Raw genomic sequence first — 27709 nt, 5'->3', positions numbered from 1 at the left:
GGGCTGGATATGATACACCCCAGGTTGTTGTGGGAATTGAGAGAAGAGATCACAGGAGCATTAGCCATGATCTTTGAATCCTCTTTGGTTCAGGGGAAGTGCCGGAGGATCGGAGAATGGCAAATGTAGTTCCCTTGTTTAAAAAAAGTAATAGGGAGAAACCTGGGAACTATAGACCGGTGGGTCTTACATCAGTGGTATGTAAACTACTGGAAAGGATTCTCAAGGATAGGATCTGCGAGCATTTAGAGAAGTACAGTCTACTCATGGATAGTCAACATGGCTTTGTGAAGGGAAGATCATGCCTCACGAGCCTGATTGAGTTTTTTGAAGAGGTAACAAAAGAAATTGATGAGGGTAGGGCAGTGGATGTGGTCTACATGGACTTTAACAAGGCATTTGACAAGGTCCCTCATGAGAGACTCATCCAGAAAGTCATGAGGCGTGGGATAAGTGGAACCTTGGCTGTTTGGATAAAAAAATTGGCTTACAGGAAGAAAGCAGAGGGTAGTTGTGGAAGGAAAGTATTCTGCCTGGAGGTCGGTGACTAGTGGAGTGCCGCAGGGATCTGTCCTGGGACCCCTGCTATTTGTGATTTTTATAAATGACTTGGATGTAGAGGCAGAAGGATGGTTGAGTAAGTTTGCGGATGACACGAAGATTGGAGGAGTTGTGGATGGAGCTGTCGGTGGTCGAAGGTTACAAGAGGATATAGACAGGCTGCAGAGTTGGGCAGAAAAATGGCAGATGGAGTTCAATCCGGACAAGTGTGAGGTGATGCATTTTGGAAGGACAAACCAAAAGACTGAGTACAGGATTAATGGTCAGTTACTTAAGAGTGTGGATGAACAAAGGACCTTGGGGTTCAAATCCATATGTCCCTCAAGGTCACTGTGCAGGTTGATAGGGTAGTTAAGAAGGCCTATGGGATGCTAGGCTTCATTAACAGGGGGATTGAGTTCAAGAGTAGAGAGGTCATGTTGCAACTCTACAAATCTCTGGTGAAACCGCATTTAGAGTATTGTGTTCAGTTCTGGTCACCTCATTATAGGAAGGATGTGGAAGCTATGGAGAGGTTGCAGAGGAGATTTACCAGGATGTTGCCTGGATTGGAGAACGAGTCATATGAAGCAAGGATATCAGAGCTGGGACTTTTCTCTTTGGAGCGTAGAAGAATGAGAGAGGACTTGATAGAGGTCTACAAGATTATGAGAGGCATTGATAGGGTGGATAGTCAGTACCTGTTTCCCAGGGCACCAATAGCAAACACCAGAGGGCATATGTACAAAATTAAGGGAGGGAAGTTTAGGGGAGACATCAGGGGTAAGTTTTTTACACTGAGGGTTGTGAATGCCTGAAATGACTTGCCAGGGATGGTGGAGGAGGCTAAAACATTAGGGGTATTTAAGAGCCTCTTGGACAGGCACATGGAATTCTTTCCAAACTTTCTGCAAGAATTATTTCCGGAAATTTTGGCATCTTTACCTATGATTGATTGAGTTCACAGGTCTCCCGTGTTTAGACCTCCTAACAGAGATAGACCAAGATCAGTAACAATCTGTTTTCATGAATTTAAAACAAAGGAACTGTTAATAGGCGAATCTTGTCGAAGAGGCATGATTGGCTATCATGGTTGGAAGATTAGAATTGTTGAAGATTACTCTTGACGCTGTACAGGAACGTGCTAAATTCAAAGAAGTTATGTCCAAGTTTTTAAACAAAGGTTTCAAGCTTTCCCTTCGCTATCCAGCTCGTCTCAGAATCACACTGAAAAATGGATCTTCTGAATGGTTTCATTCGACTGCTGAAGCACAAAGGTTTTTAAAATCTGAAGGTTAGCTGGTTAGTTTGTCCTTACATGAAGACACAAGATTAACAATAACAACACAGAATAGTACAGCACAGTACAGGCCCTTCAGCCCACAATGTTGTGCAAATATAACATATTTGCTGCACAAATCACTCTCTCACCTAGATGGGGTCAGTTGTGCTGTGAGGATTACATTCCTTGACTTCTCTAGTGCCTTTAACACCATCCAGCCCAAGATCTTAAGGCACAAACTAACGGAGATGGGAGTAGACTCTCACATGGTGGATTGGATAGTAGACTACTTGACAGATAGACCTCAGTATGTGCGGTTGGGAGACTGTAGGTCTGACACGGTGGTCAGCAGCACAGGAGCGCCGCAGGGAACCGTACTCTCTCCGGTCCTGTTCACCCTGTACACATCAGACTTCCAATATAACTCGCTGATGACACGGCCATAGTGGGGTGTGTCAGGAATGGACAGGAGGAGGAGTATAGGAAACTGATACAGGACTTTGTGATATGGTGCAACTCAAACTACCTGCGTCTCAATATCACCAAGACCAAGGAGATGGTGGTGGACTTTAGGAGATCTAGGCCTCATATGGAGCCAGTGATCATTAATGGAGAATGTGTGGAGCAGGTTAAGACCTACAAGTATCTGGGAGTACAGTTAGACGAGAAGCTAGACTGGACTGCCAACACAGATACCTTGTGCAGGAAGGCACAGAGTCGACTGTACTTCCTTAGAAGGTTGGCGTCATTCAATGTCTGTAGTGAGATGCTGAAGATGTTCTATAGGTCAGTTGTGGAGAGCGCCCTCTTCTTTGTGGTGGCGTGTTGGGAGGAAGCATTAAGAAGAGGGACGCCTCACGTCTTAATAAGCTGGTGAGGAAGGCGGGCTCTGTCATGGGCAAAGTACTGGAGAGTTTAACATCGGTAGCTGAGCGAAGGGCGCTGAGTAGGCTACGGTCAATTATGGAAAACTCTGAACATCCTCTACATAACACCATCCAGAGACAGAGAAGCAGTTTCAGTGACAGGTTACTATCGATGCAATGCTCCTCAGACAGGATGAAGAGGTCAATACTCCCCAATGCCATTAGGCTTTACAATTCAACCGACAGGACTTAAGAACTTTTTAAAAGCTATTATTAATGCTTTTTGAGATAGTGATTTAGATGCATATCATATTTTTTACTGAGTTAAGTATTGTATGTAATTAGTTTTGCTACAACAAGTGTATGGGACATTGGAAAAAAAAAAGTTGAATTTCCCCATGGGGATGAATAAAGTATCTATCTATCTATCTATCTAAACCTCACCTCCCATATAACCCCCCCCCCCCACCTTAAATGAGAAACTTTTAATTTGCAAATCCTGTAGAAGGGGCATGATTCATTATAGAGTGGAATATTAAGATTCTCGAAGACTGTTCGCTTGAGGTTATGCAGGATTGTGCTAAGTTTAAGCAAGCTTTGTTGGAATTTTTTTAACAAGGGTTTTAACCCATCCCTTGGCTACCCAGTTTGACTGAGAATCTCATTAAAGATGGATCCTTCGAATGGGTTTGTTTGAATGCTGAAGCACAAAGATTTTTAAAATTTGAAAGCTAACTGCTTAGCCTGTTTTTTCATGAAGATATAAGATTAAATGTTTAATGTCTTTCTGTATGAATGATTGTATCTTTTACTTTTGGTAAACCTTTGTAACTAATTTCCTTTTGTATTTTTTAATACTGTATTTTTGATATATGAGAATTGAATTTCTTGTTTGGATATTGTTTAGTCTAGGTTGGAATATAAATAACCTTGAAACTAATTGGAGTGATCCCCAGGTTTTTTTTTTGGGGGGGGGGGGTTGTCTGTAGTTGTAGATGCCGGCTCTCTATTGGTCAGTCTTCTTTCTTTGGGAGGTGGGCAGGGGTATGATTTTTTTTCTCTCAGAAGCTGTTTTTGAATTTTTTTTTAGCCAACTTGTTGCTTGGCTACAAATTCTCAAGGATTATGGATTGGTTTTAACTTATATTTTAACCCTTCCTTTAAATAATATTAAAATGGATCAAGCTATTAATTTACTCAATCTTAACATGAAAGGGTTAAATCACCTTGTTAAACGTAATAAGATTTTTGCTTATATTAGGAAATTTAAGGTCCCTATTATTTTTTTTTACAAGAAACTCGCATACGCAAATGTGATAATCTACATTCTTTTAGCCATTGGAAAAGATTTTGTTTTCATTCATCTTTTCAGGCCAAATCTAGAGGAGTTTTGATTCTTATAGATAATACACTTTCCTATGTCCAACATAAAGTAGTGTCTGATACTGATGAACGTATTGTTATAGTTTCAGGATAATAAATTAATAGATAATAAATTAATAGTATTTGCCAATGTGTATGGCCCAAATGTAGATGATCCAGGATTCTTTGAGTGTTTTTTTCGATTTTACCAGATCTGAGTCTTTATTCTTTGGTGATGGGAGGAGATTTTAACTGCTGGCTAGACCCAATTTTAGACCGATCATCTTCTACACCAGCATCTCTTAATAAATCAGCTTTGTTTATTCAATCTTCTTTATTGAAATGTGGTATTGTTGATATTTGGCATTTCTTATATCCTTTAGATAGGGAGTACTCGTTTTTTTCCCATGTTCATCATACATATTCCAGGATTTATTTTTTTATTGATAGTCAAATTATTTCATCAGTTTGTTCCTGTGAATATAAAGAGATTGCTGTTTCAGATCATGCTCCTGCATTTCTATTTTTAAATCTCCCTGGTTTTCCTCAAACAGATTTTGGTGTTTTAATACAACTTTGTTAACTGATAAGGAATTTTTAAAATTTCTAGAGGGACATATTATTTTGTTTTTTGAAGAGAATAAAAAGGAAGAGTCTTCTAATCTTATTGTATGGGATACTTTCAAGGCCTATGTAATGCCCAGGGCTATCGACTTGTGTTTGTCTAGGGGAAAATCCGTCCACCTGCCAAACCGTGTCTCCCGTTTGCGTAGATGCTGTGAAGTGCACACTGGTACAAACTCACACACACAATATCAGACAGCACACAATGTACGGTTTACAGATTACACTTTATAAATCTTACTGGAACTAGGTAATTAATAGCAATACAATATAAAAAGAAAAGAAAAAAAGTGCCAAAACTTATCAGAGTTCAATCAGTTTGTGCACAACCGTTGGAGCTCAATTATCGAAGCCTTCTGTCCACCGTTCGATCTTCTCCGACCTCCTCGACCTGCCGCCTGGGACCAACCTTGGTGGTCAGCCAGAGCGTGTCCAGCATGACCTTCCTCTTCGGTTCTCCTCCCGAAAATCCCTGCACTGACTCCAGGTTCCCACACATACAGACAGAATAACATCGCTTTCAGTGGTTAGTTCCTCCGTTATCAATAATTATAACCCAAACATTTCAACTAAACAGAGCATTACCTCATCAGTTACATACAAAGCAGCCATTTCATTCTAACGCTACAGAGAAGCCATTTTATATATGCAGTTAACATTACAGTTAATAATCTGAGAACCCTGCACCTATATTAGAGGACAAATTATTTCTCATACTGCAAATGTTAAGAATAAAGCTAATAAAGAAAGAATTGAATTAGTCAATGAATTGAAACAATTAGATCAAAAATATGCTATAGCACCAGATCCTGTTTTATATAAAAGACGTGTTGAAGTTAAAACTAAATATGATCTTCTGTTAAACATATCCAATTGAAACTCAGCTTCTTAAAGATAAAACTCAATTTTACATTCACAGAGATAAATCAGGCAAAATATTGGCCAACCAATTAAAAACTTCTGTAGTTAAGTGACAAATTAAAGAAATTTGCAAAACTAATGGTGATAGGACAACTGATCACTCTGAAATAAATGATACCTTTAGAGAATTCTATTCTAAACTTTATAGTTCTGATTCCCCTAAAGATAATACTGTAATGAATAATTTTCTAGATCAATTAAATATCCCTGCACTTTCTGCAGATAATTGCAAACAGATGGATTAACCCATTTCTTATGAGGAAATTGATGAGGCTACATGTTCATTACACTTGGGGAAGGCTCACATTAGGGTTAGGGTTAGGTCCTCAAGTCCCATTTATTCTAATTTTTTTAAACCCTCCATGACTGATTTAGTTTTTAAGGAATGGGACAGGTTGGGTATTAAATGTTTTTGGGATCTGTTTTTTGGAGGAAAACATTTTTCATTTAAGCAATTGTCAGCTAAATATAGTTTACCCAAAACTCACTTTTTTTTAGATATTTACAAATCAGAGACTTTTTAAGATCTCAATTATGTACATTTCCTATAAGCTCAGATAAGAACTTACTAGACGTAATTTTTAGTTTGACACCTTTTCATAATGGTTCAATATCTAATATTTATGGTATGTTACTGGAGACGAAGAATGTTCCATTAGACAAAATTAAGAATCTCTGGGGACAAGATTTACAGACGTCAATACCTGAGGAAACTTTAAATGAAATTTTTAAACTGCTTAATACTCCATCGCAATGTGCTCGTCATTCCCTCATACAATTTAAGGCGGTACATAGAGCTCATATAACTAAGGATAAGCTATCTCGTTTTTATATCTCCCTACTGTGACAGATGTAATAATGAAGAAGCTTCATTAATTCATATGTTTTGGACTTGTCTGAATCTTGAAAAATATTGGAAGGAAGTTTTTAAAAATTTTTCCCTTACTTTTTAAAGTCATTTTTAAGCCTAACCCTCTGACAGCCCGATTCGGTATTGTTGCAGGAAGGCATATTAAGCTGAAGGCATCTGATTTACATATTTTGGCCTTTAGTTCTCTTATAGCTAGGAGGACGCTTTTGTTTAAATGGAAAGATGTTTTTCCTCCTACTCATGTTCAGTGGTTATGTGACGTTATGTCATGTTTAGATCTGGCGAAGATTCGTTGTTTAATTTCTGAATCTCGTCAAGACCTTCCAAACATTGTGGGGACCTTTTCTGAATTATTTTCAAAACCTTCAATTCATTGTTTAAACTCAGATATTGACTATTATTAATTTTTATTATATGAGAAGGTATTTTACCTTCTTTTCTCCTTAATAAACAGCTTTGGTCTAGGTAGGGGTTAGATTCTTTTTTTTGTAATAAATTAGTATATTTCAATATAACTATTGATTAACTTACATGAGATTGTTATTATGAACAGATATAATGTAATTGGTAGATTTAAAAAAATCTTTTTTGACCTTTTATATACACTTTCTTGTACTCTGTATTCTTCTATGTAGAAACTAATAAAAATATTGGAAAAGAAAAAAAAAAGAAATTACCAAGGGTTACCTACCCATAGCCCTCTATTTTTCTAAATGCCATGTACCTATTCAGGAGTCTCTTAAAAGGCCCCATTGTATCCGCCTCCATGACAGTCACCAACAGCCCATTTCACGCACTCATCACTCTCTGCTTAAAAAAACCTTACCCCTGATATCCCCTCTGTACCTACTTCCAAGCACCTTAAAACTGTGCCCTCTCGTGTTAGCCATTTCAGCCCTGGGAAAAAGCCTCTGATTATCCACACGATCGATGCCTGTCATCATCTAATACACCTCTGTCAGATCACCCCTCATTTTCCATCGCTTCAAGGAGAAAAGGCCGAGATCACTCAACCTGTCTTCATAAGGCATGCTCCCCAATCCAGGCAACATCCTTGTAAATCTCCTCTGCACCTTTTCTATGGTTTCCACATCCTTCCTGTAGTGAAGCGACCAGAACTGAGCACAGTACTCGAAGTGGGATCTGACCAGGGTCCCATATAGCTGTAATGTTATCTCTCAGCTCTTGAACTCAATCCCACAATTGATGAAGGCAAATAAACCGTATGCCTTCTTAACCGCACAGTCAACCTGCACAGCAGCTTTGAGTGTCCTATGGACACGGACCCCAAGATCCCGTTGATCCTCCACACTGCCAAGAATCTTACCATTAATACTATATTCTGCCATCATATTTGACCTACCAAAATGAACCACCTCACAATTATCTAGTTGAAGTCCATCTGCCACTTCTCAGCCCAGTTTTGCATCCTATCAATGTCCCACTGTAACCTCTGACAGCCCTCCATACTATCCACAACACCCCCAACATTTGTGTCATCAACATATTTACTAACCCATCCCTCCACTTCCTCGTCCAGGTCATTTATAAAAATCATGAAGGGTAAGGGTCCCAGAACAGATCCCTGAGGCAATCCACTGGTCACCGACTTCCATGCAGAATATGACCCATCTACAACCACTTCTGTGGGCAAGCCAATTCTGGATCCACAAAGCAACGTCCAATTTGATCCCATGCTCCTTTCTTTCTCAATAAGCCTTGCTGAAATCCTGATACACTACATCTACTGCTCTCCCTTCAGTCACATCCTTAAAAAAATTCAATCAGGCTCGTAATGCGTGACCTGCCCTTGACAAAGCCATGCTGACTATTCCTAATCATATTATGCCTCTCCAAATGTTCATAAATCCTGCCTCTCAGGATCTTTTCCATCAATTTACCAACCACTGAAGTAAGACTCGCTGGTCTATAATTTCCTGGGCTATCTCTACTCCCTTTCTTGAATAAGGGAACAACATCCGCAACCCTCCAATCCTCCGGAACCTCTCCCGTCTCCATTGATGATACAAAGATCATCACCAGAGGCTCAGCAATCTCCTCCCTTGCCTCCCTCCTACCGTAGCCTGGGTTACAATTGCTGATAATTTTAGCAAGACATGAAGTAGGAACTAGATGAGTTGGTACAAAGAAATATGGTTAAAAGGAGTCAAAATTTGTTGTATTGGAATGAAATTGTTAAACATAACCTTTGCACTATTCTAGTGTTTGTTGGAATTTGGGAGCTCTGGTCATTGATCTCTGCACTTGCACATAACTAAAGCTTACAAAGCTCAGTTATAGTTCTCTTCCTTATCAGATGAGATAACTGCTGCTTGATATATACAAGAATGCCTGGGAGCTAGGCAGCAGCAGAAGAAAACAAATCCAGCAAACAACAACTTAAATAATAACAGGTGAGACAGAGATGATTTCAAATCCCATAACTTTAACATCTTAGCTGTCACACATGATGTTGTTGAAATGATTTGCTTGAGAATATTTACTTTGCAGTTAGGTGTTCCATTGTAAAAATGTTAATTATTTTCAGATTTATTTTAACTTGAATTTTAATAAATACTGTTAAAGGACTTCAGTTTAAAAGAAATGTCTACTGAAAATTAAACTTCATTAAAAATGTTCATGAACACTATCAGTTGTGAAAATCCTATTTTAAAAACCATATTCTAAATCTAACAGGACATTGAGGATCTTCTTCTCTACTATATTGAGAATTTATGACATAGGCGTAATAGACAAGTGGTCTTCTGTTTTAATTATCTTACCTTCAGTATGAAGGCGATTGAATTAGTGAAGCACTACATGATCCAACACCTTTACTTGGTTTAAGGAATTTACATTTCACTTGAATTAGTTGATGCTGCTTTTGGATGGTAAAATGGTAATTTGTTTACACTCCACTGCATTTTTGAGGAAGTGCTGCAATAACAGGACCAGCGACCCAGGTTCAATTCATGCTGCTGACTGTAAGACATTTGAGCATCTCCCTGCGATTATGCCGGCTTCCTCCGGGTGCTCTGGTTTCCTCCCACATTCCTCTGACATCCAGGTTAGTGGGTTAATTGGTCACATGGTGCAGGCTCATTGGGCTGGAAGGGCCTGTTACTGTCCTGCGCCTCTAAATAAAATAAAATAAAAATTGATTTCTCCTCTGGATGTCCACGATGCTTGCTTTGAGTAGAATTATCAGTGAACAGTCAAGAGTGGAAATAATGACAGTTTTAATATATCCCCAGCTTAGCAAGAGATATTGAAGCAAATCATGATGAAACCTGAAACTTCTCTGAACACCAAGCAAGATATTAACTGAGCAATGGTCAAGTTATAAACCTAGAAATTGTATTGCTTTGACCTTAATAAACTTGCAAAGACTGAGTGTGAATTCATGTAGGCATGACAATCAGAAATTCTAAATTATTTCTTTACAGTGTCTAAGTCAGCAGTCATCATGAGGGCAGTTATAGACAATAGACAATAGTTGTCATGACTTTTCTACTCTTTACACCCTGAACCATTGAAGTAATGCACAACTCTATAGACACAGTTTTCATTTAAAAGCAACATTTGATGCTGCAAAGTTTAATTGTTTAATTACTTTATTGATATTGTTTAATGATTAACAAAGCAGTGGACACTAGCTGTAAAACTATTAAGCTGAATAAAATACCATCCAGATATCCGTATTACTGTCTTTAGGATATCTGTAACAAAGCACATTATTGAAGCAAATTAAAAATTAAGTAGAATCAGATGCTTTTGAAATATCTAATGTGCATTTTGTATTTATCTCACAAGACGATTCAATGGTCAATGCCCAAATAAAGTTCAAAGTAAAATTTATTATCAGAGTACATACATGTCACCACATACAACCCTGAGATTCCTTTTTCTGTGGGCATACTCAGCAAATCTATAGAACAGTAACTGTAAACAGGATCAATGAACAACAAACTGTGCAAATGCAGATATAAATAGCAATAAATAACAATAGGGAGTCCTTAAAATGAGACCGTTGGTTGTGGGAACACCAGAAATAGAATCAGTGTAGTTATTCCCTTTTGTTCAAGAGCCTGATGGTTGAGGGGTAGTAACTGTTCTTGAACCTGGCGGTGTGAGTCCTGAGGTAATAGTTCGTGTTTTTATTGTTTAATTTACCTTTCACAGGCCTTTCATTTTGTTACTAAAAATATCTTTGGAAGTCAAGTGGATATTTTGATTAAAAAGTAACCCAATTCAAATTACTTATGACTTTGAACTTGTAAGTGGATCATTTACACTTTTGGAAGCTATTACAAAGATGGCCACAATCACAATCCGCCAGCATCTCACTTTCTCCGTTGCTGCCTTGAAGTTTCTGTCTATGGATAGGATGCATATCTGCAGCTACTTAATGCCTGCCCGTGCTTCTGAAATGGCTTTTCTCCCCATTTGCGAGAAAAAGGGTGGGTGCCAAACTGTATCATGGTCTTATTTTCAGGAGGATTGATGAACTGGTACGTTCTCAGTTTTCCCTCTCACTGTCTAATGGGAATGTTAAGCCTGTCAGACAGCTGATGATATCAGTTCCTGTCAGTTGTAACTCACTTGGAAGCACATTCATTTCAGAGGTTTGTAAGTCTTTCCTGAGACTTTGACAGAGATCCATGTATCCAGTATCCACTTCAGTGCAATACAACAAAGTGCAATACACCGGGTGGTAGCTGTCTTTGGATGATTTGCTCAAGGATCATCTCAAGGATTACATCTACAGCATACTACCACCCAAACTGGACCCCCTACAATTTGCCTACCGATACAACTGATTGACAGATGATACAATAGCCACAGCTCTACACATCTGGAAAAGAGGGATGCTTATGTGAGATTGCTGTTCTTGGACTACAGTTCAGCATTCAACCCCATAATTCCATCCAGGCTCGACAGGAAGCTCAGAGACCTCAGCCTTGACCCTACCTTGTGCAGCTGGATCCTGGACTTCCTGTCAGATCGCTGGCAGGTGATAAGAGTGGGCTCCCTCACCTCCACCCCTTGACTCTCAATACAGGAGCCCCTCAGGGCTGTGTACTGAGTCCCCTCCTTTACTCCCCATATACCTGTGACTGTGTCACTATCCACAGCTCCAATCTGCTAATTAAATTTGCCAACGACACTACATTAATTGGCCTAATCTCAAACAATAACGAGGTAGCCTACAGGGAAGAAGTTATCTCTCTGACACAGTGGTGACAAGAAAACAACCTCTCCCTCGATGTCACAAAAACAAAGGAGCTGGTTGTGGATTACAGGAGGAATGGAGACGGGCTAACCCCTATTGACATCAATGGATCTGAGGTTGAGAGGGTGAACAGCTTCAAGTTCCTCAGCATCCACATCACCGAGGACCTCATGTGGTCTGTACACACCAGCTATATTGGTGATAAAGGCACAACAGCGCCTCTTTCTCCTCAGACGGTTGAGAAAGTTTGGTATGGGCCCCCAAATCCCAAGAACTTTCTACAGGGGCACAATTGAGAGCATCCTGACTGTCTGTATCACTGCCTGGTATGGGAACTGTACCTCCCTCAATCGCAGGACTCTGCAGAGAGTGGTGCGGACTGCCCAGCGCATCTGTAGTTGTGAACTTCCCATGGTTCAGGACATTTACAATGACAGGTGTGTAAACAGGGCCTGTAGGATCATTAGGGACCCAAACCATCCCAACCACAATCTATTCCAGCTGCTACAATCAGGGAAATGGTACCACAGCACAAAATCCAGGACCAACAGGCTCCAAGACAGCTTTTTCCACCAGACCATCAGACTGAAGAACTCACACTGATTTGAGTGTACTCCATGTTACATTGACTGTTCTATTTATTGTAACTTATTATAAATTACTATGATTGCACATTGCACATTTAGATGGAGACGTAACGTAAAGATTTTTACTCCTAATGTATGTGAAAGATGTAAGAAATAAAGTCAATTCAATAATATCTCTATGTCTCTACATTTATGTAATCTGTGTCCTCTGGTCCTGGACTCTCTCACTAATGGAAGCATCCTCTGAACATTCTTCTAAACTTCAGTGAGTACAGGCCTAGAGCCATCAAATACACCTCATACATTAACCTTTTCATTACTGGGATCATTCTCATGAACCTCCTGTAGATCCTCTCCAATGCCAGTGCACCCCTTCTTAGATAAGGGGCCCAAAGCTGCTCACAACACTTAAAATGTGGTCTGGGCCATGTGACAAAATTGAAGACAATTTAAAATAAAAAGTATTACTCTGACCCGGGTTAATATGTTTTAACTGTAACACCATTTGCCTGCTATTATTTTGTATAGGAACATGAGGTGCAAACTTATGGAAGCTGGGCTGCAAACTGATCTGAATGAAATAAGGAATGACTGGCAAATGAGTGACACAGCTAGAGGTGCTATTGAACAGAATGATAATTCCAAGATTGGTAAGCAGCTCAATTAAGTATTGATGTTCCATCAAAACACTTGGATATTTTATAAAGTAGCAAGAACAATGAGTCTATTCTGTTGTTCAGTGAGCAGACCCACTGTATGCTCTAACTCCATGCCTCGTCTTTTTCTCAAATTTCTGAATACCATTGTTGATCACAGATGTAAAATTAATAATAAACCTATCAGGGCTGAAATGGCTAACCTGAGAGGACACAGGTTTAAGATGCTTGGGAGTAGGTACAGAGATGATCTCAGGGGTAAGTTTTTTACTCAGAGAGTGGTGAGTGCATGGAATGGGCTGCCAGTGATGGTGGTGGGGGCGGATACAATAGGATCTTTTAAGAGACTCCTGGATGGATACATGGAGCTTAGAAAAATAGAGGGCTATGGGTAAGCCTAGGTAGTTCTAAGTTAAGGACATGTTCGGCACAGCTTTGTGGGCCGAAGAGCCTGTGTTGTGCTGTAGGTTTTCTATGTTTCTAACAATGTTTACTATCTGTGGATTGTTTCCAAGCTTCATTCCCTGTAAACAAGACTGTGATTCTTAAACTTTGCACTGAGTCATTCTTCCCCTCTGCAATCAGATTTCTGAATGGACAATGAACCAACCCATGAACACCACCTCACTGTTTTTTTGCTCTTTTTTTGCACTGCTTATATAGAACATAGAAAAGGACAGCAGAACAGGCCATTCAGCCCACATTGTTGTGCTATACCAGCTAAAAAAGCAAATCAAACAGACCCAAACACCTGTTCCTCCTACCTACACCATGTCCAAATCCGTCCATCTTCCTTATATCCATGTGCCTATCCAAATGTCTCTTAAACATCTCTAACGCATTTGCCTCTACCACCATACCAAGCAGCACATTCCAGGTATCCACGACTCTCTGAGTGAAAAACTTACCCCTCATATCCCCTTTGAACCTCTCACCTCTTCCTCTCTCACCTTCAATGCATGCCCTCTGGTATCAGACATCTCAACCCCAGGAAACAGATACCCCCTGTCCACTCTATCTATGCCTCTCATAATCTTGTAAACCTCTATCAGATCTCCCCTCAGCCTCCGCCGCTCCAGAGAAAACAACCCAAGTTTGTCCAACCTCTCGTGATAGCACGTGCCCTCTAGACCAGGCAGCATCCCGGTGAACCTCTTCTGCACCCTCTCCAAACCCTCAACATCCTTCTAAACCAGGCAGCATCCCGGTGAACCTCTTCTGCACCCTCGCCAAACCCTCAACATCCTTCTAAACCAGGCAGCATCCTGGTAAACCTCTTCTGCACCCTCTCCAAACCTTCAACATCCTTCTAAACCAGGCAGCATCCTGGTAAACCTCTTCTGCACCCTCGCCAAACCCTCAACATCCTTCTAAACCAGGCAGCATCCCGGTGAACCTCTTCTGCACCCTCGACAAACCCTCAACATCCTTCTAAACCGGGCAGCATCCTGGTGAGCCTCTTCTGCACCCTCGCCAAACCCTCAACATCCTTCTAAACCGGGCAGCATCCCGGTAAACCTCTTCTGCACCCTCGCCAAACCCTCAACATCCTTCTAAACCGGGCAGCATCCCGGTAAACCTCTTCTGCACCCTCTCCAAACCCTCAACATCCTTCTAAACCAGGCAGCATCCTGGTAAACCTCTTCTGCACCCTCTCCAAACCCTCAACATCCTTCTAAACCAGGCAGCATCCTGGTAAACGTCTTCTGCACCCTCTCCAAACCCTCAACATCCTTCTAAACCAGGCAGCATCCTGGTAAACCTCTTCTGCACCCTCGCCAAACCCTCAACATCCTTCTAAACCAGGCAGCATCCTGGTAAACCTCTTCTGCACCCTCGCCAAACCCTCAACATCCTTCTAAACCAGGCAGCATCCTGGTAAACGTCTTCTGCACCCTCTCCAAACCCTCAACATCCTGCTAAACCAGGCAGCATCCTGGTAAACCTCTTCTGCACCCTCGCCAAACCCTCAACATCCTTCTAAACCAGGCAGCATCCTGGTAAACCTCTTCTGCACCCTCGCCAAACCCTCAACATCCTTCTAAACCAGGCAGCATCCTGGTAAACCTCTTCTGCAACCTCGCCAAACCCTCAACATCCTTCTAAACCAGGCAGCATCCTGGTAAACCTCTTCTGCACCCTCTCCAAACCCTCAACATCCTTCTAAACCAGGCAGCATCCTGGTAAACCTCTTCTGCACCCTCTCCAAACCCTCAACATCCTTCTAAACCAGGCAGCATCCCGGTAAACCTCTTCTGCACCCTCTCCAAACCCTCAACATCCTTCTAAACCAGGCAGCATCCTGGTAAACCTCTTCTGCACCCTCGCCAAACCCTCAACATCCTTCTAAACCAGGCAGCATCCTGGTAAACCTCTTCTGCACCCTCTCCAAACCCTCAACATCCTTCTAAACCAGGCAGCATTCTGGTAAACCTCTTCTGCACCCTCTCCAAACCCTCAACATCCTTCTAAACCAGGCAGCATCCCGGTAAACCTCTTCTGCACCCTCTCCAAACCCTCAACATCCTTCTAAACCAGGCAGCATCCTGGTAAACCTCTTCTGCACCCTCTCCAAACCCTCAACATCCTTCTAAACCAGGCAGCATCCCGGTAAACCTCTTCTGCACCCTCTCCAAACCCTCAACATCCTTCTAAACCAGGCAGCATCCTGGTAAACCTCTTCTGCACCCTCTCCAAACCCTCAACATCCTTCTAAACCAGGCAGCATCCTGGTAAACCTCTTCTGCACCCTCTCCAAACCCTCAACATCCTTCTAAACCAGGCAGCATCCTGGTAAACGTCTTCTGCACCCTCTCCAAACCCTCAACATCCTTCTAAACCAGGCAGCATCCTGGTAAACGTCTTCTGCACCCTCTCCAAACCCTCAACATCCTTCTAAACCAGGCAGCATCCTGGTAAACCTCTTCTGCACCCTCGCCAAACCCTCAACATCCTTCTAAACCAGGCAGCATCCCGGTGAACCTCTTCTGCACCCTTGCCAAACCCTCAACATCCTTCTAAACCAGGCAGCATCCCGGTGAACCTCTTCTGCACCCTCTCCAAACCCTCAACATCCTTCTAAACCAGGCAGCATCCTGGTAAACGTCTTCTGCACCCTCTCCAAACCCTCAACATCCTTCTAAAACAGGCAGCATCCTGGTAAACGTCTTCTGCACCCTCTCCAAACCCTCAACATCCTTCTAAACCAGGCAGCATCCTGGTAAACCTCTTCTGCACCCTCGCCAAACCCTCAACATCCTTCTAAACCAGGCAGCATCCTGGTAAACCTCTTCTGCACCCTCGCCAAACCCTCAACATCCTTCTAAACCAGGCAGCATCCTGGTAAACCTCTTCTGCACCCTCTCCAAACCCTCAACATCCTTCTAAACCAGGCAGCATCCTGGTAAACCTCTTCTGCACCCTCTCCAAACCCTCAACATCCTTCTAAACCAGGCAACATCCTGGTAAACCTCTTCTGCACCCTCTCCAAACCCTCAACATCCTTCTAAACCAGGCAGCATCCTGGTAAACCTCTTCTGCACCCTCTCCAAACCCTCAACATCCTTCTAAACCAGGCAGCATCCTGGTAAACCTCTTCTGCACCCTCGCCAAACCCTCAACATCCTTCTAAACCAGGCAGCATCCCGGTGAACCTCTTCTGCACCCTCGCCAAACCCTCAACATCCTTCTAAACCAGGCAGCATCCTGGTAATCCTCTTCTGCACCCTCTCCAAACCCTCAACATCCTTCTAAACCAGGCAGCATCCTGGTAAACCTCTTCTGCACCCTCTCCAAACCCTCAACATCCTTCTAAACCAGGCACCATCCTGGTAAACCTCTTCTGCACCCTCTCCAAACCCTCAACATCCTTCTAATCCAGGCAGCATCCTGGTAAACCTCTTCTGCACCCTCTCCAAACCCTCAACATCCTTCTAAACCAGGGAGCATCCTGGTAAACGTCTTCTGCACCCTTGCCAAACCCTCAACATCCTTCTAAACCAGGCAGCATCCCGGTGAACCTCTTCTGCACCCTCTCCAAACCCTCAACATCCTTCTAAACCAGGCAGCATCCTGGTAAACCTCTTCTGCACCCTCGCCAAACCCTCAACATCCTTCTAAACCAGGCAGCATCCCGGTAAACCTCTTCTGCACCCTCTCCAAACCCTCAACATCCTTCCTTCCTAAAATATACACACTTCAAACTATCTGACCCACTATACCTGTTATTTCAATTTTGCCTTTCAATACTTTCCCTGACATCTACCTCCTGGCCCAATCCTTCCCTCACTGACCTGGAGCTCCAGTTCCCAGCCCCCTGCAAAACTAGTTTAAACTCTCCCGAGTAGCATCAGCAAACCTCCCGGCTAGTTCAAGTGCAACCCGTCTTTCTTATACAAGTTAACCCTCTCAATAGGCTCATATGCAAACAGTGCTCGATAGCTAACTCTGCTAACAGCCTTGTGACTCAGCAGTGAGGGGGTCACCTTTCATAAGCAATAATCATCTAGATTTGGTATGATTTGGGGTTCAACCAAACAGGAAAGTTGTGGTGTACTGATTAATGGAAACTCAAATGAGCAAATGCTGTGTGAATACTGCCCATACACATTTATCGGTCGGCAAGAAATTACAAATCGTACTCCGCATGAAGTTAGAAAGAAAGGATGTTTATCAATTTAAGCTTTATTAAACAGTTAATAGGAAAAAGAAAAGAAAGGGCCCATTCCAGTTAAACCAGTCCAATGTGCTCCTGATGTTCGGATCTCATAGTAGTGTATCTCTTACTCAGGAGCTGAACCCATAATCTGTGTAAAAGCTCCTACCAGATTCCAAACCCCTCGAAATCCATCTTAGGCAAACCGACTCTCTCTCAGGAGTACGGGCCTTTCCTCCTTGGAGCCATTCATCTGTACAAAATACTTGCAACAAAGACTCTACCTCGAACTGGATTCTGCGGCATTTTTCCTTGTGCCTGCTCCACAGCTCCTGCCAAAAAGACCCCAAACTGCTACTGTCCTTCAGAAAACTCTTCCCTACAGCTTTCTAGAACCTTCTCTCACATCCCACAATCCTGATTGGCTGACTCACATTCCTAAGCTGGACAACATGGGTCCTTATCTGAGCCAAAGCCAAAACATACTTTCCAGCATGGTACACTGCCTTTACAGAAATCTGCTAATATGAACTACCTCACAGCATAGCAGTGGAAATCTTAACCAGGGCATTACACGTACAACAAGAGATACAGTGTGGAACAGGCCCAACGAGCCATGTTGCCCAGCAACCCACCTACTTAACACTAGTCGAATCACTGGACAATTTACAATGACCAATGAACATACTAATCGTTACATCTTTGAAATGTGGGAGGAAACCTGAGGAAATCAATGCACTCACGTGAAGGATGTAGAAACTCCTTACAGACAATGTTGAAATTGAACTCTGAACTCTGACACCCTGAGCTGAAGTAAAGCGGCACCCCAAATTCCCTTATAGAACCCACCCTGCATCTCTTTTATGGCTCTATACACTCTCCAAGCTGTAATCAAAATACTCACAGTTGTGGTCAGACAAGGGCATTATAACTTAAAATATACTTCTTATTTTGCAGATTATAGGTAATATTTTATTGGCAAAAATTATCTACTGGATGAACTCAGTGCGTAGACTGGTATCTATGGAAGAAAGGAATGGTCAACTTTTTGGATTGAGACCTGCTCGGCCTGCTTGAGTTTTTCCAGTGGATTCTTTGTTGCTCCAGATTCCAGCATCTGCAGTCTTTTGAGTCTCTAAATTAGGTTATGTGCCCACTATCTGTACTATCCATGAACATTTTAATAATCTGTGTACATGGACTCCTGACTCTTTGATCTTCCACCATTTCTAGCTTTTAACCATTCAACAAGAACATTATTCTAACTTCATTGGATTCAAAATGGATAGCCCCTCAGTTTAACCCATTGCAAACACATGACATTGTTTGCCTTCAGTAGTTTTTCCAGCTGCACTCACAGGGAAGCCACAAACATTTTTGCCAGTTTATTCCTGTTTGTGTTCAGGGTCTCAGTCAGTTTCCTAACTAGATAATTGACTTGCTTTTAATTACATGAGTTCAAATTTACTGTCATTCAACCGTATGCACGTATACCATCAAACGAAGCAACGTTTTGGACCAAGGTGCTGCAGTTATAGCATACTTTGAATAACAATCACATTCCAAGAAATTTCTGGGATACCTATATAACAATCAATAACATTTCTCTATTCACAACTGTGGAATATATTTATCTCCAATAAGGTACCTTCAAAATGTATTGGGTTGGGACAGGGAAGTCCAAGCCATTCCCAAATACAATTCCTCCAAAATGGCTAACTGCATGTTCAGCTATTTATATAGTTAGCTCCAGAATTCCACCCCTAAACATTTCCTCTTCTGTACCACTCTTTTTCTTTGTAGTGTATTTTGACCAAACTTTCTGTCATGTGCTTTAATATCATTTTAATAGTATTATTTTTTAATGATGCTTTTCTTTTGCCTCACTGAAAGCTCTACTTAAATTCAAATTCTTGGTCATAGTCATAGTGATAGAACACTACAGCACAGAAGAAGGCCCTTTAGCCCATCTAGTCCATGCCGATTTATTATTCTGCCTTGTCCCATCACCTTGCACCCAGGTCATAGACCTCCAGACCCCTTCCATCCATGTACCTATCCTAATTTCTCTTAAATGTTGAAGTCGAACTCACATCCACCACTTCCACTGGCAGCTCACTCCATACTCTTACCAGCCTCTAAGTGAAGAAGTTCCCTCTTAAATATTTCACCTTTCACCCTTAACCCACGACCTCTAGTTTTGGTCTTTTGATGGTGGTGTAACATATCTCAAATTAAACAATCAAATTACTTAAGAACATAAAAAAATACAACAGAAGTGATATCATCTTAGTCATTTTTGGTTTCCTCAATAGCCTCAAGATTTCAAAGAGTTTGGACAACCTTGGTGTCTCTGTTGCAGAGCTGCCAAAAGTAGTTACTCCTTTGTCAGATGAAGTTCATGAGATATTCCAAAAAGACAGTGCAAAGCTTGAGGAGGAGTTTCAGAAGAGCTTAAAAGAGTTCAAAACCCAAATCCTTCTCTACACTGAAGATATCTACAACAGAGTCAACCAGAATGTTGAGGAGTACCCAAAGTGTAATGGAGGTCCTCTGGCTGGAGATCTTAAGGAGGTAGCTCTTCAGAATGCCAAGGAGTTCCATCAAATATTGACCCCCATTACCTGAGGAGTTCCAGGAGAAAATGAGGTCCAAAATTGAGGATTTTAATAAGAAGATCAACCCATATACTATATCAATTCACGATATCGCCAACCAACGGCTGGAATCCTTCCAAAAGAATGCTTCTCCTTATTCCAGGAAATTTAATGAACTGTTCTATGAATGCTTTGTGAATCTGAGAATGAAATTCACCCCTTTGGTCCAAGAGATCAATTACTTTGAAAGCAGATTACTGTCTCCAGGGATTACGTTTTGCCAAATTTTCAGTTAAAAACAGATTTTAAGAAACTCAAATGGTTGTTACTGCCATGATGAGGCCACTCTCAGATTGGAGGAACAACACCTCATTTTCTGTTTGGGTAGCCTCCAACCTGATGGCATTAATACTGATTTCTCTAACTTCCTAAATGTCTTCCATTCCTACTCCTCTCTTCCATTCCCCATTCTCGCTCCCTTCTTACTGCTGCTCTTCTCACCTGCCTATCACCTCCCTCTGGTGCCCCTCCCCCTTCCCATTCTCCAATGCTGCACTCTCCTCTCCTATCAGATTCCTCCTTCTTCAGTCTTTTACCCTTTCCACCTATCAACTGCCAACTTTTCACATCATCCTTTCTCCCCCACCCACCTACCTTCCCCCACACCTGGTTTCACCTATCACCTGCCAACTGTGCTCTTCCCCTCACCACACTTTTATTGCAGTATTTTTGTTTCTTGCCACAATAAATAAATAAAAACAAAACACCCTGTTAATGTAAATAGCTTGTGATTCCTTATGACTGAAATATGAATGTTCTGCTATGCATTCTTATAACAATAGCTATTTCTGTGTAAGATATACCTAATCTCCTGCCTTCTCTCCATATCCCTTCATGGCCTGACTAATCAAGAACCTTTGCCTTAAATACAACCAATGACGGCCTCTACAGCCGCCTGTGGCAATGAATTCCACAAATTCACCACTCTCTGGCTTAAGGAATTCCTCCTTCTTTCCATTCTAAAAGGACTTCGCTCTATTCTGAGGCTGTGTCCTCTGGCCTTAGACTCCCCCACCATAGGAAACATCCTCTCCACATCCACTCTATCAAGGCCTTTCACCATTCGACAGGTTTCAATGAGGTCACCTCTTATTCTTCTGAATTCTGGTGAATACAGGCCCAGAGCCATCAAGCGCTCCTCATATAATAAGCTTTTCAATCCTGGTATCATTTTTTGTGAACCTCCTTTAAGGTTGGAAATGGATCTCAAGAGGGTGAGTTTGTTGAATGCCTACGAGGTAGCTTTTTAGAGCGGTTTGTCGTTGGGCCTACTAGGGGATCAGCTATACTGGATTGGGTGTTATGTAATGAACTGGAGGAACTGTGAGCTGCACGTTAGACTGTTTCATGAAAATGGGCCCTTTTCTTTTTTGTTGCTTTTTCTTTACTAACCCTTTAGTCAAATTAAGAATTATAAAGCTAAATCGTTTACTTGTATGTGATGTACTACCTGTTATTTCATGGTACTTATTTGTAACAGAGTGACAAATTACGCAGCAACCACACAAACAGGGTTTTGGGTTGGGCTCACACCTCAATCTCACACGTTTTGCGGGGCCGGAAATTGTCTTCCCTAGACTTGCACAGCTACGGAACCAGAGTGTTTCATGAGGAAGGTGCAGGGTAGATGTATTCCAAACACAAAGAGATACTCAAATGGCAAAATAGTACAACCTGGCTGACAAGGGAAGTCAAAGCTAGTGTAAAAGCAAAAGAGAGGGCATAGAACAAAGCAAAAATTAGCAGGAAGATAGAGGATTGGGAAGCTTTTAAAAACCTACAGAGAGCAACTAGAAGATTCATTAGGAGGGAAAAGATGAAATATGAATGCAAGCTAGCAAACAATATCAAAGTGGCTAGTAAAAGCTTTTCCAAGTATTTAAAAAATAAGAGAGTTGGGAGTGGATATCGGACCACTAGAAAATGAGGTTGGAGAGATAATAACGGGGGACAAGGAGATGACAGATGAACTAAATGAGTATTCTGCATCAGTCTTCTCTGTGGAAGACACTAGCAGTGTGCCTGATGTTGAAGGGTGTGAGGGTAGAGAATTGAGTGCAGTTACTATTACAAGGGAGAAGGTGCTTGAAAAGTTAAAAGACCTAAGGATACATAAATCACCCAGACCAGGTGAACTGCACCCTAGGGTTCTGAAAGAGGTAGCTTTAGAGATTGTGGCGGCATTAGAAATGATCTTTCAAAAATCATTGGACTCTGGCATGGTGCCAGAGGACTGGAAAATTGCAAATGTCACTTCAATCTTCAAGAAGGGAGAGAGGCAGAAGAAAGGAAATTATAGACCAGTTAGTCTGACCCTAGTGGTTGGGAAGTTATTGGAGTAAATTTTTAAGGATGAGATTATGGAGTACTTGATGACACAGGACAAGATAGGACAAAGTCAGCATGATCTCCTTCATGGAAAATTCTGCCTGACGAACCTGTTAGAATTCTTTGAAGAGATTACAAGTAGGATAGATAAAGGGGATGTAGTGGATGTTGTATATTTGGACTTTCAGAAGGTCTTTGACAAGTTGCCATACGTGAGGCTGCTTACCAAATTTAGAACCAATGGCATTACAGGAAAGTTAGAGGATTGGCTGATTGGCATGAGGGGCAAGTGGGAATCAAAAGATCCTTTTCTGGTTGGCTGCCAGTGACTAGTAGTGTTCCACAGGGGTCGGTGTTGGGACCACTTCTTTTTATGCTGAAAATCAATGATTTAGATGATGGAATAGATGGCTTTGTTGCCGAGTTTGCAGATGATACAAAGATCGGTGGAGGGGCAGGTAGTGTTGAGGAAACAGGTGATAACTTAAAAGTTGTGGTGTTGTGGATGATCTGGAGGGTTGTCAAAGGTTACAGCAGGACATCGATAAGATACAGAACTGGGCTGAGAAGTGGCAGATGGAGTTCAACCAGATAAGTGTGAAGTGGTTCATTTTGGTAGGTCAAATATGATGGCAGAATGTAGTATTAAATAGTAAGACTCTTGGCAGTGTGGAGGATCAGTGAGATCTTGGGGTCCGAGTCCATAGGACACTCAAAGCTGCTGAGCAGGTTGTCAGTGTTGTTAAGAAGGCGTATGGTGTGTTGGCCTTCATTAATCGTGGGATTGAATTCAAGAGCCGAGAGGTAATGTTGCATCTACATAGGACCCTGGTCAGACCCCACTTGGAGTACTGTGCTCAGTTCTGGTCCCTCACTACAGGAAGGATGTGGATACTACAGAGAGAGTGCAGAGGAGATTTACAAGGATGTTGCCTGGATTGGGGAGCATACTTTACAAGAATAGGTTGAGTGAACTTGACCTTTTCTCCTTGGAGCAGTGAAGGATGAGAGGTGACCTGATCGAGGTGTATAAAATGATGAGAGGCATTGATTGTGTGGATAGCCAAAGGCATTTTCCTAGGGCTGAAATGGCTAACACGAGGGGGCATAGTTTTAAGGTGCTTGGAAGTACGTATGGGGGGGAGATGTCAAAGGTAGGTTTTTTACTCAGAGAGTGGTGGGTGTGTGGAATGCATTGTCAGCAAAGGTGGTGGAGGTGGATACAATAGGGTCTTTTAAGAGACTCTTAGATAGGTACACGGAGCTAAGAAAAATTGAGGGCTATGTGGTAGGGAAATTCTTGGCAGTCTGTAGAGTGGGTTACATGGTCGGCACAATGTTGTGGGCCAAAGGGCCTGTAATGTGCTGAAGATTTCTATGTTTCTATGTTTTCTATGTATACAGTACCTGGAGTATTGTGTGCATTTTTGGTCCCCTAATCTGAGGAAAGACATTCTTGCCATAGAGGGAGTACAAAGAAGTTTCACCAGATTGATTCCTGGGATGGCAGGACTTTCATATGAAGAAAGACTGGATCGACTAGGCTTATACTCACTGGAATTTAGAAGATTGAGGGGGGATCTTATTGAAACGTATAAAATTCTAAAGGGATTGGACAGGCTAGATGCAGGAAGATTGTTTCCGATGTTGGGGGAGTCGAGAACGAGGGGTCACAGTTTAAGGATAAAGGGGAAGCCTTTTAGGACCGAGATGAGGAAAAACTTCTTCACACAGAGAGTGGTGAATCTGTGGAATTCTCTGCCACAGGAAACAGTTGAGGCCGGTTCATTGGTTATATTTAAGAGGAAGTTAGATATGGCCCTTGTGGCTAAAGGGATCAGGGGGTATGGAGAGAAAGCAGGTACAGGGTTCTGAGTTGGATGATCAGCCATGATCATACTGAATGGCGGTGCAGGCTCGAAGGGCCGAATGGCCTACTCCTGCACCTATTTTCTACGTTTCTATGTTTCTGTTTTTAAGCAGGTAGGCTGCAGAAGGACTTAAACAGATTAGGATAATGGGCATGAGAGTGGCAGATGACATGCAATGTTGGAAAATGCATGGTCATGCACTTTGGTCATAGAAATAAATGTACAGACCACTTTCTAAATGGGGAGAAAATCCAAAAATCTGAGATGCAAAGGATCTTGGGAGTCTTTATGCAGAACAACCTGAAGGATAACTTGCAAGTAGAGTCGGTGGTGAGGAAGACAAATGCAATGTTAGCATTCATTTCAAGAGGTCTAGAATACAAGAGCAGGGATGTGATGCTGAGGCTTTATAAGTCACTGATGAGGCTTCACCTTGAGTATTGTGAACGGTTTTGGGCTCCTCAGCTAAGAAAGGATGTGCTGGCTTTGGAGAGGGTTGAGAGGATGATTCCGGGAATGAAAAGGTTATCATGTGAGGAACGTCTGATAGCTCTGGGTTTGTACTCACTGGAATTTAGAAGGATGAGGGGGGATCTTATTGAAACCTTTTGAATGTTGAAAGGCTTAGGCAGAGTAGATGTGGAGAGGATGTTTCCCATGGCAGGAGAGTCTAGGACAAGAAGGCACAGCCTCAGGATAGAGAGGTGTCCATTTAAAACAGAGATGTGGAGAATTATTTTTAGCCAAAGGATGGTGAATTTGTGGAATTTGTTACCACAGGCAGCTGTATAGGCCAAGTCATTGGGTGTATTTAAGGCAGAGATTGATAGTGTTGTAATGTGAGTATTATTAAAAGTAAGTTAATACTAATCGGGGAGCTGTTGGTAGCAAGAGGCGGGATCCGGGGTTGGCGGGGTCTTTACTTCCGCTCTTTCTACTCCCAGTATGCATTGTATGTAGTTCCTCTACCCATGCCGCACGAGGTACCTGGAAGCCTCTGTATTGTAAATATCATTTGCTGTCCCAGATAAAGATGCTCTTTTGGCCATCAAATGGTCGAGTGGTCTTTTTGTAAAGTAGAAGTTACCACATATTTTTGGCGATGAGGTAAACTGGTTTTGTGGACCCGTTTTCGATCAGGAGCTGTGAGCGGGCGAGGAGCCTCGTGTTCGGATGGCTACGTTCGGAACGGTCGGTGTGTTCGACGAGCAAATCGAGGAGTGGCCGGAGTACGAGGAAAGGTTGGGCCACTTTTTCTGTGCTAATGGAATTACTGAGGAGGCTAAGAAGCACTCTATTCTCCTGAGTGTGTGTGGGGCAAAGATGTACAAGCTGATACGGAACTTAGCTACACCACGGAAACCGGGAGAAATTCCATACGACGAACTGGTCAAGCTCGTGGGGAATTACTGAGGAATTACCACAATCCGAAGCCTTTGGTGATAGTTCAATGGTTCAAGTTTCACAGCCATGTCTGGAAGCCAGGTCAGTCTGTGGGCGATTTTGTGGCCGAGCTTCGGCAGCTGTCGGAGCATTGTGATTTTGGAACCGTGTTGGCTGACATGCTCCGTGACAGATTAGTATGCGGCATTAATAATGCCGCCGTACAACGCCGCTTGTTGGGGGAAACCCCACCATTGACTTTCAAGACAGCTCTAGAGATTGCTCAAGGCATGAAGTTGGCTGCTGATAATGCCAAAGATATACAGAAAGGATATGGGGGGTCGCAGTCGACGGCAGTGCTCCAAGTCAGGAGGGAGACTGGTAAACAGGCAAAGCGGGTGGAATGTTTTCGGTGCGGAGGAACACACTAAGCAAATGTTTGTAAATTCAAAGATACTGTCTGCCATGCTTGTAGCAAGAAGGGACATTTAGCTAAAAAGTGCAGGAGCATAAAGGGTAAGGTTAAGCCTGGGCAGGGGAAAGCTCAACAGACTCAGGCAGCCACACACCACCTAGGAGAAGCAGACGGAGAGGCAGCGTGTGCCTACAACATGTTTGGGGTGGAAACGGATGAGGGACCACCTGAACCATACTATGCCACAGTTACTGTCGGGGAAAGGACATTAAGTTCGAGATTGATTCAGGGGCTACTGCTTTGGTTGTTAGTGAAGAGACCTACAGGAGGACATGGGGATCCAACCTGCCTCCCATCAGACCATCTAAGCTCCAACTCAGGACCTATACGGGGCAGCCCATACCTCATTTAGGGGTGATATATGTGGATATTTCGGCCGGGGGCCAGAAGGCTGAAGCCAGGCTGGTGATAGCTAAGGACAGTGGGCCCAGTCTTCTGGGCCACGATTGGCTTCACAAAATCCGGCTTGACTGGCATGAAGTTAAGTATGCACACATGATGGAGGACATTCTGCAGCGGTATAGTGACGTTTTCAGGGACGAGCTGGGCACACTGAAGGGCGTGACCGTGAAACTCTATGTCAACCCTGAGGCCACATCACGTTTTTTTAAGCCCAGGTCGGTGCCCTCTGCCATGAAAGGCAAAGTCGAGGAGGATCTGGAACATTCACAGGGGCTGGGCATCATTGAGCCCGTCCAGTTTTCAAGGTGGGCAGCTCCTATTGTTCCAGTTTTGAAGACAGATAAAACAGTGAGGATATGTGGGGACTACAAGCTTACGGTGAATCAGGTCTCTAAGCTGGAGGAGTACCCATTGCCACGGGTGGATGACCTGTTTACAACCCTGTCAGGAGGTAAACTGTTCACAAAGCTGAACATGAGCCACGCCTTCCAACAGTTGCTGCTCGACGAGGATTCAAAGGAGTACGTCATCATCAACACGCACAAGGGTTTATTCAAATACACTCGCCTGGTGTTTGGAGTGGTGTCTCGCCCCGCCGTTTTCCAAAGGACAATGGACTGTTTGCTGCAGGGGATTCTGCATGTAGCAGTGTATCTTGATGATATTTTGATCACGGGAGCAATGGAGGGGGAGCATCTGGCTAATTTAGAACAGGTGCTGAAGAGACTCTCAGACGCAGGGCTGCGGTTGAAACGTGGAAAATGTGTGTTCCTGGCTCTGAGTGTGACCTACCTGGGACACAAGATTACAGCTGAGGGGCTTTGCCCAGTGGAGGACAAAGTGAGAGCTATCAAGGAGGCCCCAAGCCCCAAGAGCGTCACTGAACTCAGATCATTTTTGGGCATGGTGAATTATTATGGCAAGTTTCTTCCTGACCTCTCAAAGGTTTTGGCCCCACTGTATAAGCTGCTTCACAATGACACTACGTGGCGGTGGG

At 42.6% G+C, this 27709-nt stretch overlaps 1 long non-coding RNA gene across 1 annotated transcript; it reads left to right on the top strand.

Moving 5' to 3' along the window:
- The first annotated feature begins 8771 nt into the window (after window positions 1-8771).
- Window positions 8772-21580, top strand: LOC140716694 (uncharacterized). The gene is made up of 3 exons (XR_012096352.1): window positions 8772-8880; window positions 12815-12936; window positions 18554-21580. It is a non-coding gene; the product is annotated as an uncharacterized lncRNA (long non-coding RNA).
- Window positions 21581-27709: the final 6129 nt, after the last annotated feature.

This window comes from Hemitrygon akajei, chromosome 26 (genome assembly GCF_048418815.1).
Source record: "Hemitrygon akajei chromosome 26, sHemAka1.3, whole genome shotgun sequence".
Lineage (NCBI taxonomy): Eukaryota > Metazoa > Chordata > Chondrichthyes > Myliobatiformes > Dasyatidae > Hemitrygon > Hemitrygon akajei.
Note: the sequence above shows the minus strand (reverse complement) of the source record. Positions and strands in the feature narration are given on the sequence as shown.